The sequence below is a fragment of the Crocodylus porosus genome, unplaced genomic scaffold, assembly GCF_001723895.1.
Source record: "Crocodylus porosus isolate Cpor-Errol unplaced genomic scaffold, CroPor_comp1, whole genome shotgun sequence".
In the NCBI taxonomy this organism is placed as follows: Eukaryota; Metazoa; Chordata; order Crocodylia; family Crocodylidae; genus Crocodylus; species Crocodylus porosus.
This window is the reverse complement of record NW_017728912.1, coordinates 7,166,415-7,179,596: the sequence shown is the minus strand read 5'-3', so window position 1 is coordinate 7,179,596 and position 13,182 is coordinate 7,166,415.

Here is a 13,182-nt window from a genome sequence, read left to right as displayed (position 1 = left end):
TGGTGGGGTGGGAGGAGAAAAGAGGTAGGGAGGGTGACCAGAACAACATCCTCAGACACCTACTTGCGGGAGTGGGCACAAAAATGGCTAATATCACAGCTGCCAGCTGTCTGTGCCACCATCAGCACAGCTCCTGCTTCCCTATATGATGCTGCTGCCCACTGCCCAGGGGACAAAGTTGCCCTGTTATGCCTCTGCATGCTTCATATTTTAAATGTATAGAATTAATTCCCAGGCAACCTCACAGTTTAATCCATGTAAAATATGACATCAATTAATATTTAGCAAGGGGTTTGTTTTCTTTTTAAATAAATGCTTCTAATAGATGCAGACAGTATTCTAGCTCGTACCTAGGAACATAGTTAAAGAAACTGTTACTTCCTGAAAATGACACATGATTCTCTGGGACTGAGAAATGGAACTGCTGGAAAAACGTATTCTTCTTCAATCCTAGATTAAAACTTTCTTGCCCAGACCAAAGGAGAATGCCAGAAGAGTTTCTGCAAACATATTGGATTGACGTATTGCTTGTAGATGTTTCATTTTGGCTGGAATTTGTGTTCCTTCCCAGAACAATTTCAGACCAGGGAGGCAAATATTTTTTGGTTTGCCTTTATTATTAATATGGTCGTTTCTCTTCACTCACAGCTTAACCTTTTCTCTACCATGTTTAAATAAATGACTTATGTTTTCCTACTCAAAAAGTGAAGATGAAAAAAAAAAAACCCAGCAGGTTTCCCAACTTTGTAAGTAAAAAAAGCTTAGTTTCAAAACTCAGTTAAAAATGTTAACAGAAATAAAGCATAGATGCCCATCACATTTAGGAAATGTGATCACCTAAAAGCAAGAAACCAAACAGTTAAGGATACAACAAAAGCTCACAATCGCATTTCTCTATGAATTAACTGACATAAACCTTAAAAAGCCTTTTGGTATCGACAACCATACCACCTGTCCTATAGGATGGGATAAACTGAGACGCTGAAGTTAAATTTGTCGGATTGCCTCCTAGTTGTTCACCTGAGAGGCCAACTTCAGTTTTTAAAACAGTGATACCTTATCCAGGAATTGGCAGTCAAGACTGAAAGATAATATGTTCTATCAGAAAGAATTGGAGGCCACATGTAAGAAATCCTATAATGAACAAAAGACAGCCTTGGATCAAGAGAGCCATTTCTGCACAAAAAGTTTGTTCCACAACAAGCCCATTTGGAGGACACTGTTCTGAATGTTGAGATTAAGGGCAAATATATAATGCCTCATTTCTGTTTTGTAAGAGAATAAAAAAAATGATAGATACAGAAGCTCAACATGATCTCACTAGAGGGCATCCAGGTTACTGCTGTTAAATGTGTGTGATGTTTCTTTCCCCTATAGATTCTAGCAACCAGTGAATAGGGAAATTATGCTGTAGTTAATTAGCTTGAAAAACCCACTTTGGTTGACGATTAAAATAACAGATAAAATAAAGAAGCTTACCTAGCTCCACTTGAGAATGGCACAGTTAATGGGGGCTGACCTGCTGGCACTCTTCCACATGGTATGACCAATTAAATAAACTTCAGAGCGGAAACTGGGAGCTGAATGTATGAGCCCTGGGCTCTAGAGTTGTTCTCCAACTTTCTGGGAGAAGAAAATTTCCAGAATGAAAATTTAAGTATTTTTCTTAAATGGAATCAGTTCAATGGTAGAAATAAAAAATATTCACTTTGATACCCTAGCGCTCAGGGCAATCTTAAGGTAAGGAAAGCATGGACTCATGTTTCTGTCCCAAAATAAGAGTGTTTTAACCATTAGCCTAAAATGGTGACTTTAGTGGTTTCGGCCTGCCCACTTATGGAAACCAGGGGACTTCAGAAGCAGATACAGGCATGTAGGGTTAGATCCATAAAGTATCTGTGCATCTAAAAGAGGGCATAGGTAGAATTTAGGCCTCTATGTCTATAAATTTTCAATCAAAGAAAACCTCAAAGGGCTGCTGCCTAACTGTGAAAGTGCTTAAATTCTATAGGTGCTTGTAACTTTTTGACTTTATAATTCCCTAGGCAGCAAGTAATATGTCACTGTGTGTGTCCAGGACTGCCCCAACCTTGTCAGGTCTGAGTAGGATTAAAGCCATTGTAGCAGGACCAAAGCCCCAGAGATAGCCATGATTCCTTCTGGTGGCCAAGCGCTTCCTGCCCCACTCTGGCTCTTTGGGGTACCCTCCCATTCTCCCCGTCACACCTTAATATAATTAATAATACTTAAGGGGCTTCTCCAGGACCCCAAAGTGATCCTCAGTCCTTCAGACACAAGTGCTAGATGTATAGAAAGCTAGGTTGCTTACAGAGTCAACTGACTTTATGGCTCATTTATCGTCTTGAGTGCCTGACTGGCACCTGTCTCAATTCTATGAGTCGTGGCCCCCTGGCCTATCTGTGCCTTCGGGCACAAGCTGCCTTAGGGGCAATAATCATAGCCTCCATCCTTCCCTGTAGCCATGCCCATGCCTTGCAGGTGTTATTTGGACAATTTTCTGGACCTTCCTATAGGGGCCTCTGCCTTCTTGGCTTTAGCCCAACCAGCCCTCCAGCCACAATGCATTTTTTCTGCCTCAGCTTTCTTGGCCTCAGCCTTTTTCTGCACATTGGTCACTCGGCCTTGAACCCTGGCTTTGCCCTTCTCAGGCCATTCAGGCCCCTGGGGTCCCAGACCCAGACAAGGCTGCTTATGCACCCATCAGCGTTCTGGGCCACGTGCTGTGCTGTGCTGGTGCCACTCTGCCCCCTTATGGTCCCTAATCCCTATTGGGTTTTATGCAGGGTGCCTCTTGGATACCCCTGTGGCCTCCATGCTGCCCCTGTAGCCACAATCCAGTCCTCCGGTTTCAATTTAAACGCAACACAAATACAAGCAGCCACTCTTAATAAAAAAATCTCCCCTACTCTGGGTTTATGCCATCCTGGAAGCCCTACCACCCTTTGGGTTCTCACCTGTCAGCTCTCATGGGTGACTAGGGTGTTTGCCAGGAAATTTGCTCCCTGCAGCAGACAGGGCCAGACTGGCTGATGTACTTCTGATGCTGGGCTTATATGCCCTGGAGCATTGCCCCTTTTGATCAGATGACTCCCTAACTAAGCACAGGGTTTTCCCCTTGGGCTTAATGGTCAGCCTGCCTCCCCCTGCTGCAGTTTAACCAGCTGTCTGCAGTCTTTACTCTCATGCTGCCTGCAATCTGCCACACACAGTCAGCTACCTCCTGCTCAGCTGCCTGCCTACATGGCAAGGCTGACCTGCTGCACTTTCTCCTTGAAGTAAGAGAAGCCTCTGGCTCTGTGTTACAGCCATGGGCATTCTTCCATTTGAGTACCTTCTGGGGTATGAGTAAGGAGGCATTTTCGAAGCATGCTTAACACGCTAGTAGGATTGTGCGCCTCACAAGACACAAGTGCTAGATGTATAGAAAGCTAGGTTGATTACAGAGTCAACTGACTTTATGGCTCATTACCATCTCCCTGATTACTGCCGATTTCTGTCTAGTCCACAGATGTTTCATAGTTTCATAGTTTGTAGGTTCGGAAGGGACCTGAGCAGATCATCTAGTCTGACATGTTAACAGGAAGCTATCTTTTTTAATGGTCTTGATGTTCCACTATTCAAACTAGCCTTTCCCCTGCCATTTAGCTGTCTGTTAGCCATTCCTGCTAATATCTGTCTTCTATTTCACAGTGCTGCCAACTGTTTTTTTTCGCTATAGCTAAAACTTTTACTCAGGTGTGGTAATATGGACTCATGTAGAAATGACTGACAATGAAGTATGGAAGGTACTGTCACAAGCTAAACAAGGCTGGATTTTGTTTTGTGAATCTGAATAAGAGGTGTACATTTAACTGTAATGACTATAGGACTAATGAGACTGTATCTTTTTGACAATTTTGACTACTTTTTGCCTAGTTTGTTGTACTTAAACGTAGTATATTACCTAGCAAATTAGTGCTCATTTCAACGGTTATATTTCGTTTTGCTTTCATCATAAACAGAAAAATATATTGCTAGCTCCCTACTATACTAATAAAGCTTCTGTTTTCTCTTTAACTGGAGAAGAGTATATGTTGTGCCATATGTGATGTACAACACCTCCTGCACCCTGCTTTTCAGAGTCCTAGATATGCCCCTGGGTGCCTCTCCATGCTCTGTACAGGGAACTTAACTCAATATTCTGAATCCCACTTCAGAGTCGGGTGCCTAAATGTGCCTGACCTTTATACCTCAAGACCTTTACTGGATCTAGTCCTGTAAGGACCTAAAATGGCAATTCAGTACCCAAAATCCCTTTGTGGGTCTGTCACAGGGCACCCTGCTCCTAGATGAGCAGGAACTGCCTGGGGAGAGCCCAGAGAGCCAGGCAGGAGCCCAGGTGCAGGTTGCCATGGCAAGCAGGTATTAGTCAGCACCTGTACCTGGTCAGTTGGCAGGAAGGGGCAGGGCCTCGGGCCCATATAAAACCCGGGCTGAAACTAAGGGCGGCAGTTCTCTGCCGGTGGCTAAGGGGGAAGGAGCCCTCTGAGAATGAGAGGGAAAAGAGGCCTGACTAACCTCTGGTCCAGGTAATGGTAAAGGGGCAGAGCACACCTTCGGTAGCCTGTGCTGTTATTATCCAGGGGCTTATGTTTTGTTTGTAGCCTTATAATACCGGTGGTTTGGGTGAGGCTATTTCAGGAAGGAGGCGGCCTCACTGGGGCCCACTACAAAGTGGAGACACCAGAGGGGGTGCAAAGACAGGGCTGCGGAGAGCCCAGTGAGGACAAGGGGCTGAATTACAATGAGGCCGAGGCAAGAGAACACCAGTACCATCTGCGAGGCTTGGGGCATGGTAAAGGGGCGGTTGGAGCCATGCGTATAGCCCACAAAGCCAGGGTGCCCTGAAACACCCACTGAGAAACAAGATCACAAGGGGTCCAGGAACTCACGGGGTTCAGTAAGTCCATCAAACCATGTCCAAGGGGACTTAAAGGCAGCCTCCCTATTGTCATATTTTTCATCAAAGATGTGGCGGGTGAGAACTGAGGGTGCCCATCAGGCCCAAACTGGCATGGTCAAGGGGCCTTCGGAGAACACGGTCTTCTTTAAGCACCCCATCCCGTGACAGGATCTAGCTCTCATTAACTGATCCTGTAAATATTGATGTCATCTGTACCGGCCTGAATGAAGTACTTAAAAAAGCATACAATAAGATTACCACTGCTGAATTAAAGCCACAAGGCTAAATTACTAAATATGACTGAAAAATGTGTAAAATTCTAGATGCATATGTAATATTTTGATTTATGTAAGCAAACCGTATTGCCACATGCAGATCTAGAAAACTTCTAACTGTCCAAATTGCAGGTACTTTTGGATGTACAAAAATATAGATGTGAAATATCCAGAGTGTACTTTCAGAAAAATAATTTGGTGGGTGGATTTGCTGCAACAGTCATGTAAGAGAAGGGGATGTGGCTGGTACATCTTCTGGTACACAGATCTATCAAGTCATTGTTTCCATAGACCAACTGTTCAAGAGAATGGGCAGAGATTACAGGATCAGAGTTAGAATAATAGTCATGAGACCACATCTATATTGCATTCCAGTATGATGACTGCAATTTAGGACAGACATACCCTTTTACCAAAATAGCTTTAAACTAGCTAACTAGGACACCAGTAGCAGTTTAGCCATGACAGAACAGAACCTAGCATGGCTGCAAAACCTACAGTCTTCAGGGTAAATTAACCCTTGGCTTCCAAGGTCTCTGGCCAGGGACAGACCCATCACATGAATGTGCCCAAAGGCTGGGGACCCCTCTCCTTCTAGTGACTCCAGTCCCAAAGCAAACCCATCAGGAATTCAGGTTGTGTTCTTTTGGAACCCTACTCATGAAAAGGTTGTCAAACCCAAGATAACTTGAATTAAACATTTTTGGGGTAACACTGAACCACCATTTTTCAATGAAATATTGTTGCATCAGAAAATTTCTAATAGGCTTCTGCAAAGTAACTGGATTTTTTTAAATAAACAAACAAACCAATAAAAAAAGAATAAAAATCAAAGCAACAAAATCGGTACAAAAGTACAGATCCTAGTGCAATACATCCTTAAGTTGCAGGAGATTAGATTTGATGGGAGCCCCCGCCAAGGGAAAAAAACTATTCCTGGTTAAATAAAGCATGCTTTGGCTAAGGAATGCCTCTAGTTAATCTTACAACATTGCTTCTGCTTGGGAATGGATGAATAACTTAGCTCAGCTAAGAGTGAAAAAAGTGAAAACTTCCCTCTAATTACCTTGTCACCAGGGAAATAGAGACTTTTTTCCAGAAAAAAGTTTTCCTTTTCACCAACATGCTCCAGTCTCTTCATCCAAAAATTGAGGATAATACACTCTCTTGTAAATCCCTATAAAAGAAGAGTGTTATGAATGATCATGCCACTTAAAGTCCAGGGAAAAGCACCCTGCAGCTGATTTGTAAATGTTGCATGAAGATGTTTGAATCCAAAAATAAATAGTTTTCACCAGTTTCCAAAAAACTTGGGACCAGATGCTATTCCACCTATTAGGCACCTAAGAGGAATCCTGGCCCACACCCTAGTCAACTCCTTAAAAACAGCTAGCACAAAGTGGGTGGGTTTCTATCCTGCTCACTGTATTTATGACTCAGTCAAGACGAAAATGATTGAATGCTACAAAAGTAAACAAGTTAATGTTTTTTTTACAGACTTTTTCACACTTAGGTACCTAAGTTCCTCTTAATATATGGAACAGGATCTGGCAGTTATAGAACATCCTTCTATAAAGAAAATTTGTGTTTGTTTTAAATAAGGTTTATTTAAACACAGAAAAATCTAAATGGTGAGCCTAGAATGATGTTTTCCCCTTAAAAGATAAAAGTCATGTAGGGCTAGATTCAATAAAAGACCTGTAAGTTAGGTCAACAGGTCTCAATCAGGGTGCCAGGGCACTCTGAAGTGCCATGAGATCCTTTGAAGGGTGCCCCAGGCAGTGTGAGCAGCTAAGCAGTAAAGGGCAGGCTCAGGCTCTCCCTTCCTGGCTGCTGCCCTGCCCCCACTGCCCATCTCCTCTGCAAGAGGGCAAGCACTGTAATAGTATTTGAAATGGGATACCACTTAATTCACAATAGTTATGGAGGAGTAAGTACCTTGAGTCTGATGAGAGATGCCTGGTCTGAGCAAGGTGCTGGTAACACTTGATTTCAGGTGCATTCCCTAACTCAAGTGCATTCCAAAAACTGAATCAGAAACCGTGGTAGAGGTGATCTCTTTTATTTGACCAATTAGATTTTTGCAAAAAAGTTTTTATTTGCAAGCTTTCAGGCACAAGCACCCTTCTTCCGGCATTGGAGAAAAGATTGTACTTTTTGTCTAATAAAAGATATCACATCTACCACAAGTTCTGATTCCTTTTGCCTCTAGCTACAACCTGGATACCTTCCAAAAACTAAGGCTTCCTACACCATAACATAGGCACCACTGAGGGATTAATTATATAGGATTGTCTTTATCCAGTTTTGTGCTAAGTTAATTAAGTTGGTGCATGCTCCTAATGTGGAGGTAATAATATCAAGGTACGAGTACTTGTAGCAGAATAAATATTTTCAGTAAGATGGTTGCACAGATGTAACAAGTCAGTTCAAAAACTGAGTAGACCAGCCTTAAGAACAATTATGTTAATTTTTTCAAGGACATCAAACTGAACATTTTGAATGTGACCAATTAAAAAGAAAACAAGTTTCTGCAAAGACTCCCCATCTTTTAAATCCCCAGGTTCATCATAAGATTTAAAATTCTTCAATTATTTTCAAGTGTTTCTCCCCACAAGCTTTCCCCTCCAGCTGCTCAGTCTCTCTATTCCTAATCAATTATACAACAAACAATTCTGCAGAAGTTTCTGGCAAATGAATAAAGTGAGCAAAGATTTTTCTCAGTAGCTTCTTCAGACACAGAAAAGGTTTTCAGACACAAGTGAGAATTTCTAATTGAGGGAATTTTTTCCCATGCAAGCATTCAGTCCTTTAGCAACAACATTCTATGCAAAATATTTCGGCTCAAAACATGTAGTTAATTGCAGCACTTTAGCTTGTGCATTCATTCAATCAATGAACAGAACATTTTTCAAAATTGCTGAGTTTTTAACTCCCTTACCCTGTAAAGAATCCTGCGTGACCAGCAAATATTCTCTATTAAATCTTTATCTTAGTGCACCGCATTACTGCCAAGATAAGATGCAATCTTGTGCACCACATACAATAAACAGGCTGTGCTGTAGGAAAAATCAATTGTAAAATAAAAAATTAAGAGAAAACATGAATTGATAAATGTTTTTTCTATCAAAATTCTAATGAAACCTTTTCTCAGAAACAAAACAGTTTCTAGAGGAAAAAATAAAACAATTGTTCCTTCTAGCAACAAAACATTTAATAGCTGTATTAAACAGAATACTTTTTATTATGTGGGGAATTTTTCTGTGAAAAGCTCAGAATCCTCTTGAGTTCTCAATGGCCTGCAGTACTATGATTCATCAAATCAAGATCTAGGGTGGTCCAATCCTGAGCGCCTGCTGCTGGAGGCTCAGTACTCTGTATTCCTCTTTATTCCCATTGACTTCAGCAAGATTAGAGGGTGCTTAGCATTTGCAAAATTGGGGCCCTAGGAAGTGAAGGCTTTTGGTATGGGCTTCCTACTTCCTGCAGTGGATTTGTGTAGGTGGCCTTGTTACCAGAAATCCATACTCCTACACAGTTACTTCTGACTGTGTTTTTGCAGAAATGACTATGATGAAAGGAATTCAAGATTTTTAAAATAAAAAAATCATGTTTTTGTTTCTCCCAACAAATAAGGCTACCTCCGGCTAGGGAGATTATTTAATTCATATACTTGCGATAAAATTAAGAACAAAACCAAAGAGGGACAGATAAAGATTTCAAAACTCATTGGGGCTCGGTCCAATTCCTGTGTAGAAGGGAGAATTTACTGGGAATGTCAGTTTGTGAACACCAACAAACAGGCCACTGTTGCAACCTTCACATCTTTTGACTTGTGGATTTTCACACCTTATTGGCCTAACAGCCAGGAAGTTCATTAAATCGTCAAGGTAGAAACAGATAATGAAGGTGTAGCCATTGGTGCCAGCCTATACAGGGTGCATCTATTCATGCACCTTTACTGCACAGTAGGGCATGTGTCTACACATGCACACCCATACTGTGCAGTAAATATGGCAACTTATGTTGACTTGAGCATAAATTTGATACCTGTATCATGCAGCTATCAAATTTACACCCGATTAGTTACTGTGCAGTAACCGCACAGTAACACTGGATGTGTGGATTAGTTACCGCACAGTAGCACTGGATGTGTGGACTGACTTGGGACTACACAGCGTTAATGCACTTTAACACCTGCACACGTGGACGCTATCCTATTCCCGCTTATTACACAGTAACGTAGAAGTAGTGCAGATTAGCATACATGCACTAGCTTTAATCTAGTCATCATGGATCACAGTGGTAGTAGTGAGGAGGTAGCAGGGATCTGACTATGGCCTGCACAGAACCACTGAAAACCCTAAACGGGTAGAGAAACTGAGTCATCCCATTTCTTGAGTTTTATGTTTATTTGCTATCCTGCTGAACTTGTCTCCCCCACAGGGTCTCATTCTGTCCATTCTAGCAAGCACCAACATTAGCTTTTATATAAGAATGTACATTTGCCCATTTTTGTTAGTTTTGAAAAAGGATAGAAAGCAAGAAGACAAGACAAAACAGATGTAAAGAATTCACTAGTGGCCATTTCACATCTCGTTCATTCACACACTCAGAATAGGAAACAAAAACTGAAGTTGATCCTCCAACTTCAGGTAATCTCTTAGGCAAGTCATCATGTCACAGGAACCATGGCCAAGCTAGTAGTGTAGCTGGAGAAGCCAGACCAACAGAAGAGAGTGTGGGAGGAGCGGGTGGTAGGTACTGCGGAGTGACTGATCATATGCCGGAACCTTCTATAGGTGCATCCAGACATTTCACTAGCTGTATAAGAGTCCTTAAATTGTCCATGCCATCTGTGCAAAACATCACAACTGACAGAAGAATTAGTAATGTCACAAATTTTCCGTATTTTGGGTTTTCTTCAAGAACTACAGTCTGCCCTGCCTCCCCTCCCCCTTGCTCCTCTCCCCCAGACAACTCTCCAGCCCTTTATTTAATTTAATACTTTTTATGGACATATTTTGTAAGGTTTTTTTTTCCCTTCATAGCTTTTTCCCAAAGCAAGTATGTTTCTAAATGTACATGTATTCATTTTAAATCTGAGTCTCCCCTCACTAACTGGAGTTCTATGTTTGTCTATACTGGTGAATGCAAGAGGAAAAAATTCCTGCTCATCAGTCCAGAGGTCAAGTTTAAGACAACTGCAAAACACCACCTGAAAATGCAAAACTGGCAAACAAGTTCCTTTTCCGAAACAAAATGGTTCTTTTTTTTTAAAAAAAAGTGAAGCGGCGATTGAAACTGAATCTATCTGTATAATGGAAAAAAGTTCTAGGACACAGAGCTTGTTGCAACAGTTCTGCAAACTAGAAGCTCTGGTAGTTCAATGAGGTGGCACAAGTTTCGATGAATGCAAAATCTTTTGACACTATTATTTCAGCAGTTTCCACTGACACACTAAACTGGTTTAATCAGAATACTTTCTCTTTTTTTTAAAAAAAAAGATTACATTTACCTCGATAATATTAAATAATTAAGTTTACTGTGTTTCTAGAGATTATCATTATTTATTATTTGCATTAGTGTAGTGGCACAGTAGTTCTCACTAGGAACCTGATTAGGTGGTGTACAAACACAGAATAACAAGATGGCACATGCCCCAAAGATCTTACATTCTAAGACAAGAGATCGGTGAACATAAATTAGGAGACAATGCTGATCAGCATTACAGGCAGTGATCTCAGTGTATCCATGGTTTAACCGCTGTCAAGCTTTTTTCCATGGATCACAGAAAAGGAGAGTTTTAAGGAGACATCAAAAGAGGGTAATGAGGCAAATCTTGAAGATGTTTACTCCTTCAAAGATGAAGGATAGCACTGGAGAATGCAAAATTATCCAAGTCTAAAAATTATACAAGTGGGCAACACAGGCTGGCATTCTTGGTCAAAGGGAAGAAGCAGCAGACACTTGATAGTGAATGAGACAGCTATACTTTAGCAATGTTACCTAGAAACAAGCAGAGCCTGTATGGGAGGGGGCTCCAGGGAGGGCTGGATTGAGGATGATATTAAGTTTACAGGCCTAAGTGTTAGGCAAGACATTGGCATTGTCCCAAGTAATCAAGAAACAAAGAAAAGGAAGAATCTGGGATTAAGAGTTCTGCTTTTAGCCAGGGGAGCTGGAGCTGGCAAGATGCTTCATTATGGAATTATTCTTACATTTGAACAAGCACAGATGAATATTAGAGTATCTTTAAGAAAAATACTTGATTTATCATTGACCTAGTAAACTTCTGGGGTGGATATAATGTAACTGGGATTATTTAGTCTAGAGAACAGGAGACTCAAAGAGGATTTAATAGCTGCCTTTAACTACCTGAAGGGTGGTTCCAAAGAGGATGGAGCTAGACTGTTCTCAGTGACGGCAGATGACAGAACAAGGAGCAACGGTCTCAAGTTGCAGCAATGGAAGTTTAGGTTAGATATTAGGAATAATTCTCTCACTAGGAGAGTAGTAAAACACTGGAACAGGTCATCCAGGGAGGCTGTGCAATCTCCTTCCTTGGAGGCTTTCAAGACCCAGCTAGCCCAAGTTTTGGCTGGGATGATCTAGTTGGGGATGTCTTGAGCAAGGGGTTGGACTAGATGACCTCCTGAGGTCCCTTCCAACCCTAATTTTGTATGATTCTAACCGGCTGAAAGCAACTTGTCCAATGCTTTAATGCTGGGTCACATACTTCACTGTATTTCTCTCTCACAAGGTTTGTAAGGGTGAGATAAAATTAACCACAGTACTGTCTAACCAGGTACACAATGCCATAATCATGAGAACATCACATCCCTTTCCTAGACAGGATATTAACTGGTAATGAAGATGCTAGGTTCCCAATGTAACCTGGGTGGTACCTAACATTGTACTCCCCTCTCCAGATAAAAGGAATGTTAGCAGGGCAGGTACGCTGTGGGGTGAAACGGCCTGTGGTGCGCAGTTTCCCTCCTTCCCCATAGAGAGCAAGGCCAGAACCTGTGTGAAAGCTTAGGTATATACAAATTTAATAAGATATAAAAGTTATCATTTTAACATATTTACATGTAAGTTATAGGAGCTAAACAGCTAATATATAGGTCAATGCAAACATTCTATATACAGGTGAGAAATCAAAAGAGGTCAAAGCTGAGGATAGGCTGGTGATCCAGGCTGACCTTAATAGGGTTAGGAACTGGATGGATAAAAATGATGACACTCAATGTGGAAAAATGCAAGGTACTCCACCCCTGGGAAAAAACCCTCGCATCATCCTTATAGGCTTGGCAGTGCTACACTTGCTAGCACCATGGTCAAAAGGGACTCGGGGGTCACGATTAACCACAAGATGAATATCAGCCACCAATGCAATGTCGCAGCTGGTAAAGTGAATAAAATTTTGGTTTGCATCCATAGATGCTTTTTAAGGAACTCTCAAGATGTCATCCTCCCACTGTACTTGGCCTTGGTGAGGCTGCAGCTGGAGTACTGCATCCAATTCTGGGCTCCACAATTCAAGAAGAACGTGGAGAAGCTTGAGAGGGTGCAGAGGAGAGCCACACATGTGATCAGAGGGCAAGAGAACAGCCATATGAAGAGAGGCTGAGAGCTACGGGACTCTTCAGCCTGGAGACGCGCAGGCTCAGGGGTGACTTGGTGGCAGTCTATAAGTACATAAGGGGTGTGGCAGAAGGATCTGGGGGAATATCTGTTCACCAGAGCGCCCCAAGGGACGACAAGGTCCAACAGTCACAAACTCCCACAAGACCATTTTAGGCTGGACCTAAGGAAAACCTTCTTTACTGTCCAACCCCCAAGGCCTGGAATAGACTTCTTCCAGAAGTGGTGCAAGCACCTACCCTGGACTCTTTTAAGAAATGTTTGGACATTTATCTTGCTGGGATCCTTTGACTTCCT